The 8,613-nt window shown below is 45.6% G+C and overlaps 1 non-coding gene across 1 annotated transcript; it reads left to right on the forward strand.

Annotated features, from left to right (window-relative positions):
• The first annotated feature begins 7,796 nt into the window (after window positions 1-7,796).
• Window positions 7,797-7,993, forward strand: LOC130294690 (U2 spliceosomal RNA). Its single transcript, XR_008848582.1, has one exon. It is a non-coding gene; the product is annotated as a U2 spliceosomal RNA (small nuclear RNA).
• Window positions 7,994-8,613: the final 620 nt, after the last annotated feature.

Consider the following 8,613-nt stretch of genomic DNA (forward strand, 5'->3'; position numbering starts at 1 on the left):
AACCACAGCTTAGATCATACTGGGAGCTTTAATTCACATGGTAAAATGGTATATACATTAGTATATTTGATTATAATACTGGAAATAATTTTCCGCAAGGGGGGGGGGGGGGGGTGACACCATTTTGTAGCACACCAGGTGACACACAGGGCTCTGTACACTGAAGACAAGCAAGTGTGGTGTCCCAGTACTGTATTGTATACCGTACCTTGTATGGTGGTTACCAAAGCCAGAGTTGCTACGTTCAGGTAGGGTCCCCCAGGTGGGACAGCCCCTAGTTGCCTCTTTTGTAAATGTTTAAATGTATATATTTTACATAATGTATATTAGTACGCTTACCTTGTTAGTGTCGCAGGACCTTCCGTCATGTGACTATGTTAATTTCTCTATGGTATGTTGGAGGACCTTTGGAGGTCCTTGGGTCACATGTTTACCCATAATCCTTTGTATGGACCAGTGAGCTTTAGTCCAGCCCCTGCCCATATAAGGGAGCTGTAGCCAATGATCGCTCTCTTGGGTTGCTGCTCTCGTGGATGCCGGACTAGCAGGACTGATCTGCGCAACTTTCAAAGACAAGCTAGGCCAGAAACCTGCCGACCTCAGCCTAAACTCAGAGCACACGCGAAAAGTAAGGGGGCAGGCGAAAATGTATTGGCTGAAGAAATGTGTAAAGTGAGAAGTGAATATATGCTACGATCCTCTGGTCCAGTCAGCGATGCAAGAGTTAACCTGCTGCCGGAAAAGCGCGTGAAAAAGGCCTGTGCTACACCACGACCCGCCCCTGGGTGTGGCTACCAAGTAAATGTGTCGCAGCCAAAAGGGAACTTGAATTCACTGCTCCATATTCCTAATTCCTATGTTAATTCCTCTATGGTATGTTGGAGGACCTTTGGAGGTCCTTGGGTCACATGTTTACCCATAATCCTTTGTATGGACCAGTGAGCTTTAGTCCAGCCCCTGCCCATATAAGGGAGCTGTAGCCAATGATCGCACTCTTGGGTTGCTGCTTTTGTGGATGCCGGACTAGCAGGACGGATCTGCGCAACTTTCAAAGACAAGCTAGGCCAGAAACCTGCCGGCCTCAGCCTAAACTAAACCGTAAGTTAAAATCTCAATCCCCGCTAAAGCTAGCGTGATTACTGGACCAAATCTAAACCTCTAAATCCAGTGGATCACCCCAACAATTACCTCCCTAAGCTCAATAGACTCACGAGGTCCCAACCACTGTCAATCTCTGAGAGACTTGTATAGAGACTGTTCCAGTTATGAAGCTTGCATAAAATCTTCAGTAAAGTTCCAACTGTTTTCAGCAAACTCTCCGGTTGTGGACATTCAATTATTCCATACCTCCCTATCGCTCTTGGGAAGGGTGGCGGTAGGACAAGCATTGCAGAGGATCCCTCACCCTGGCATCACGAATAGAAAAGGTTAATCAGACACACTTTAATTACCGCACAGCTACACCCCATATACCCTACACCCCCAGGCTATCACACAAGGCTCTGTACACTGAGGACAAGCAGGGATCTGTACACTGAGGACAAGCAGGGCTCTGTACACTGAGGACAAGCAGGGCTCTGTACACTGAGAACAAGCAGAGCTCTGTACACTGAGTACAAGCAGGGTTCTGTACACTGAGGACAAGCAGGGTTCTGTAGACTGAGGACAAGCAGGGCTCTGTACACTGAGGACAAGCAGGGCTCTGTACACTGAGGACAAGCAGGGCTCTGTGCAGTGAGGCTCTGTGACAAGCTCCCGGCTCACACAGCAGGATGATTGACAGGCCAGGAGCCTGCACAGAGCCCTGCTTGTCCTGCCCTCACTTCCTGTATTTGGACTCCTCATTGTGACACGCAGGCAACAGTTGCAGGGAGAGTATTTTTTCACCCTCCCAAAAAAAAAAAAATTTAATCAATATATATTACAAATATACATTTAATGGTATTATCTACATAATGTCAAAAGATTTTGTTAACGACAGGTACACTTTAACCACAATGATTGCGGGTCGACATAATAGGATGTATAATAGAAGCCACCACATAGTCTCTCAACCTGAGCTTCCGAGTTGAATAACTTTTTCACTCCTTGTTTCTCTTGATGATTGTACATGATTTCTATTGACACCTAGATTATTGATGACCCTTTGTATAGGCCGCAGATGATTCAGCCAGAGTAATGGAGATGCCATCCATCTGCTGGGAATATTGAGTATTACAGCTGGGAATCATGAACTATGTGTATATAAATGTAGGTAGATATGGAGAGTCGGGGGAGTATATTAAGAATGATCGGTGCGGACGTCCTGGATTATGAGGATGCCAATGTGATGTAACATTTACAATAATGACCGAATGTAGAAGAGAAAGCGGCAACTCACCATATAAAGTAGGAGTCCCGGCACTCAAATAAATCTTTCTTTTCTTCTTATTTATTTTATATTTGCAATATCACATAGAGTAAGACGCAGTACGCGTTACGGCATGAAAGCAACTCACCATATGACTTTGTGAGCGCTTATTCATAAAAGTGCAGACTGTGATAAAACACAGACTATCCTCTGCTCGCCATGGACTGAGACTCTTCAGTGCTGTGTGCAGTGTGTACAGATGACAGCTGTTTCGTGCCAAGCGCAAACAGCAGAATGGGAGCAAACGGAACGGGGGGAACCCCTGGCGTAGTGGTGCCTTGATGGGGGTTTTAGTGGCCCTTCCATATGGAATAAGGGGTAATTTGGGTTACAGGAGGGATGGCAAGGTGATGAGGGTATAAGGGGTTAATTTACTGCTGCCCCTTTAAGGGACTGCAGCAGGTGGCTTGAAAGTGGGGTAACAGGGAGGTCATCTGGAGGGGAGGGGGGAGTGTATATAAGGGGTTGCTATGGGGGAGGGTACTCACCAGTCGGCAGGTGGAAGTAGGAAGAAGGTCCCGCCCACCCACCCTATTTTATTGTTGTTTGGTTGGTTGGGTAGCAATAGGTGGTGTGACGTGTGAAAGAGTCCCGGGGGAGGTAGTAGTTTGAAAAATAAATGTTTGAGATTGTTCAATTGGGCCTCCTGGTGGTGTTTCTAGGCCTCAGGAGTTTGAAGGATGGTGCAGAAGGTTATCTGGGTGCCCCTGGGTCGTGGCCAGGGGTAAGAGGATGGTGCACAAGTCTGATTGGGGGAGGGGAGTGCCCTCCAGTGAACTTTGGTTATGTTTAAATGTATAACATATTTAACTGTTATTTATTTGTTTGTTAAATAAATGGGCCTCATGGCCCAATTTTTCCCCAACTTGTGTTAGTGTCTTTTTTGGGGTAAAAGGGGTTATAATCGGTTGGGATTAAGTTTAGAGGGGAAGGAATGTATCTAAAATCCCATCCAGTCAAAACTGAGCACCACCAATAGTCAACCAGACTGGCTGCTTCTTTATATGTGTTAGCGTTGGATGTTTTCTGCTGCGGTTGTGCCAGCTGCTTTTTCTCTGTTATTTATTTACAAAAATGACCATAACCAGTGACAATATGGTGGTGTTGGCTCCTGACCATCAATGCCCAAGCGTCATGTCCCCTTTAATTGCGCCAGCCTCAGCACTGGCACATTTCCTCCCGGGAACATCTCTTATGTTGGGGGCGCAGCGGATTTTATGGCTGCAGTTTTATGGCTCTGAGTTATCAGCAGACTGCCCCTTTCAGTGAATTATTTCTGCACAAATCTGTGAATGGGATTATTACAGCCACTGACTTCAAAGGCTCCTGGAGCTGGCTCTGTGTACACAGCTCTCTGCCGGTATAAATGTGTCGCCCACTGTCTTCAATCAAGGGGGGTGCTGCACATTGTCTGTTCTCTCAGCATCACCGTCTGCTTTGTGCTGGGCTCTTCCCCCTGTCATCTTCTCATTGTCGCTCTGAGCTCCGTGTTGGGGGTAAATCTGGGACAGTGCTTCCTATCTGACAGGACATTAGTTCCAACATAGACCTTAAGCAGGCAAACAATTGGGTGGTCATTACCAATAATAGTTTTGTCTATGGAAGTGAAAACAATCATTTAGACTCCGCAGTCCGTGAAACCTATAGCATTTACTGTGAACGTGTCAGTGCAGGAGACAACACTACTCATCATCCAGACAGAGAATACATCATAGTCTGATCTATTAACCATTTCCTGAAATGACTCCCTGTCCCAAATTGATCTTTGCACCGCTGGGTGATTGATTATTTGCAACGCTTCTAGTCTATAATTATTGAATATTATGTCAGAACTGAATTTAATTGGAGGAGATGGTTGCGGATTCAGTCCCTCATCTCCTGGGTGATGGTGTATTGTATATTATGGCTGCTCTGGGATATGACCCTGATGATTGGTCTCAGCGATCTGTTGACTACATAGGATGTAATCTGATCATCGTAGAAATAACAAGAACGGCCGATGATGATGAGACATTCATCTTCATGAATGGACAAAGATATCTACCGTGTACATTAGGTCTGTTGTGATGTGTGTGTCCAGAAGAACTGCATCCTGGTTTTGGGTCCACACTAGAGGTGGCGTTGCAGGGTGTCAACTTCCATGCATCTCTCACCGGTGAACCAAATGACGGTAGACTCTGTATCTGAAGTCCCTGCTGGAACCTCTTATCTGCTGCCTGCAAACATCCGGAAGAAAGAAGAAATAAAAAATAAACGTAGGGTAGAATGAGCGCGGTGCGGAGCCCTGGGTGCTTAGAACTTCTATAATTAACAGCCAATTTAATCTCCTCGGCAGTTTACCAGCCGCTTGCTAACTTTTCTGTGTGTGATAAATCCAGGCGAGGTGTAATATAAAATAAAGGGCCTAATGATTCTCGTATTGCAATGCGCTAAATTATATCTGCTTTATCAACATGTGGTAAAGCTATCTCCCCACAAAGTCCTCTCAGCTCATCAAAGATTAATTGTGCTTCTCAGCCTGAATCTTCGTTATGGTGCAAATCTACTTGACATCATCGGGGAGGCAGGAATCTTATAGCATTAATGGGCCGCTTTCACTTCTTGTCACACTGTACAATGAACAGCAGAAGAAAACATGGCCGCCGGCAGTTGATAGTAAAGCGACGGTAAACAGTTCAGCATCATTACAGTTCAGTTGTGTTCATCTAGTCTTAGACTGCAGTTATATCTGAAACTGCACTGTCAGGTATTAAAGGACATCTGCAGGGATATAACACTCTCACAGGATAGGGCATAAGTGTTTGATCGCAGGGGGTCCGACCGCTGGGACCCCCGTGACCTCCAGAACAGGGCCCAAGCATTGCCGCACTGTGCGCTGGCTAATGTGTGTAGCGTCGACCTCACTGAGGTCCTCACTGCATCCCCTCTCCGATAGAACTACATGGAGGAGGCGTGTTGGCCGCGGCATCATGCTGCAGCCGGCAAGCCTCCTGCACGGGAGAGCCGTGACAGAGCCACATCTAGATTTTGGGTTACATGACCAGCATAAATTGTACTCTGCCCCTAGACTGTCTGATTGTGGGGGTCCTGCCGCTGGGAACCCCTGTGAGCTCTCCTGCAGCACTGCGCGTCATCTGCTGCACAGAGCGAACTTTGCTCCGTGCCTGATGACGGGCGATACAGGGGGAGTGACGTAATGCCCCGCCCCCTCAATGCAAGTCTATGGGAGGGGGCGTGGTGGGGGGTCCCAGTGGTTGGACTCCCACGATCAGACATTTAACCCCTATCCTACGCATAGGGGATTCATTTCATATTACTGGACATCTTCTTTAAGTCTTCCAGTACTTCTCAACTTCTGTATGCTCCAGAGGAAGTTGTGTAGTTCTTTTCAGTTTGACCACAGTGCTCTCTGCTGCCACCTGTTAATATCAGTAACTGTCCAGAGAAGGAGCAAATCCCCATAGCAAACCTATCCTGCTCTGGACAGTTCCTGACATGAACAGAGGTGACAGCAGAGAGCGCTGTGATCATACTGGAAAGAACTACACAACTTACTCTGCCCATTGGGCAGACTAGATGGGCCAAATGGTTCTTATCTACCGACACATTCTATGTTTCTATACTCTGGAGCATACAGCAGCTAATAAGTACGGGAAGAGGCTTGATAACAGGAGAAAGAAGCATTTTTGTCCAATAAGATATATCACAACGTTTCTTATATTTGCTTGTACTATTGATCTATGGACAGTTTGTTGAGAGCACAGAACTCATTGCCACCCTCTGCCGATTCATTGTCTATACAGAGTTGTACTGTGAATATGTTATTTTACTATATTTTGTACTAATTGTAAGCTTCGTCATATCTTTTACTACTTTTATAACAGAGCTACAATTACAATGCTACTACTACAACGCATACTATACTATTGTGGTAGCCCTTGGGGGGTGTTGATAGTGGGGTATTGTTTCGGTAAATGAGGGGTTAATGTTAACCCTATAGTTCGTGACGCCAAGCTGAGGGCTAGTGTGCTGAGGTAATTCTCCGGCCTATCGCTGCCTTTCCCAGTAACGACAGGTGCATGTAATAAAATGACTGAAGATCCACAAAGTAGTTGAACTTTAACTTGAAGAACTTTACTTAGATTTTTGCGGTACATCCAATGAACAATAACAGTCTCAGGCAAACAGTCTCTATATATCTCAATGACTGACAATTGTTGCGGACCTTGAATGAAATTAAAGTCTCTGAATTTAGGGTAATTATTGCAGATCCCTCCGGATTTAGGGAATAGATAAGGTCCGGTGATCCTGCAGAGTGTTTAGGGATTGATACACTCGCGATCCTGAATATATCAGCCTTTGCCGCAAGGCTCGGGCCTAACTCACTGTGATAGACAGCTGCGCAGATCCTGCTCGTTTGACAGCCCGGGAACAAGAGAGATGCTTACTACTTCGCTGCACAGGAACAAGAGAGATAACAATGTCCGCCGCTCCCTTATATGGGCAGGGTGAATCTAATTGGTCCGAAAATCCGTCATTCACTGTTACACAGTGTGATAGGTAGCATACGTCACTGGGACATCTAAAGGTCCTTAAGGAGAGATACCATAGAGTTCACCTGACCACGTGACCCGCAGGTCCTGCTACGTTATAGACAGGCAATTAACTATTTATAGACATTGATATCATATTTACATGCTTCCTAAGTAAACTATTAGCGCAATAACTATCTGGATGAGAGGTGACCAGGGGTGAACTAGACAATGGGGACCCCGACATCCTAGGGACTCTGGCTAAGGGGACCCACACACTCAGGTACCTGATAGGATACAGAACCGGGACACCACACTATAATAAAGCTATAACAAATTATTTTGTTATAGCTTTATATCCCAGTCACATCCAGAGCTGCATTCTCAATGTTGCTCTTGCATCGTGTGTAACGCTCCCATTATATGCAGAGCTGCTGTCCCAGTTTTGCCGGTTTCCTGTCAGCTTTTTAGGGTTTCTAACTTCACATCTCTCAGCATATTCACATCGTTTTGATGGAGTATGGGTGAGGCTGTGTTTACAACAGAAAATCTCTTCTTAGTGGTTATTGTTTACATGGAAAATCTAATCTTACCTTATGGAGCAGCGATGAGGCCTTTACAGACAATTCTGTGGAATATCTGTGGCTTATTACCAATAATTTCAGCACCAGACAAATCTGACATAAAGGCCTGCGCTCCCAGCAGTAATATGTGGGTGAGGACAGTGGGGCCTGCAGAGAATGAAACCCATATTACTGGATCAAGACCTCATACGCATGTATAACATGGGTCCCCACTACATGATCGCGGGGGTTTTTGCACTGCCAAAAATCTAATAGAAGATGGTAAGTTGTATCGCTTCTCTGTCTTTATTGCTAAGATCAAGTGTAGCATCTGCTCTTATCAGTTTAAAGGGGTACTCCTGTGGGGGAAAAAATTCTTTAAATTAACTGGTGCCAGAAAGATAAACAGATTTGTAAATGACTTATACAGTACTTATCAGCTGTTGTATGCTCCACAGGAAGTTGTATTTCTTTCTGGAGTTCTTTTCAGTCTGACCACAGTGCTCTCTGCTGACACCTCTGTCCATGTCAGGAACTGTCCAGAGTACAAGTGTGGTGTTGACGTGGTAATGTGTGTATTAACCTATTTGTGATGCCAAGGCGTGGTTGACCTATACACCATCCGAGGTAGACCAGCTTCATCTGTGCCAGGCACGGGGCAAATAATCACTCTGATGCAAGATTACGGTTAACTGGTATGCTTTACTGAGGTAAACAAGGTGTTAAAGTCCATAATAATGTAAACATACTAAAGTTTTGTGATTTTTCTCCACCTGTCAAGTGCTGGACTTCTCCTTGTTTGTATCCTGTTTCCACCGCACTGTGGTTTCCGTGCGCCCAGACGACTTCAAGGTTAGGGGTGAGCTGGACTTTTTTTGCTCTAGACTTGAAGTAGAATCGTGGTTGCTGGACTAGGCCTTAGGCCTCCTTCAGGAACACTCCATAGACTCCTCAGACTTGTCTTCACTGTACCTCAGCTATAAGAGAGCTAGAGCTCAAAAGAGTGAGCTGAGTATAAGGGGGACAGTTTAGTGAGATCCTATTGGTCACTGATAAGCCACCTGTTCACCTTGCATACTCCCCTTGACAACAAAGGCTTCTTAGCAAC

Source organism: Hyla sarda, chromosome 10, assembly GCF_029499605.1.
Source record: "Hyla sarda isolate aHylSar1 chromosome 10, aHylSar1.hap1, whole genome shotgun sequence".
Lineage (NCBI taxonomy): Eukaryota > Metazoa > Chordata > Amphibia > Anura > Hylidae > Hyla > Hyla sarda.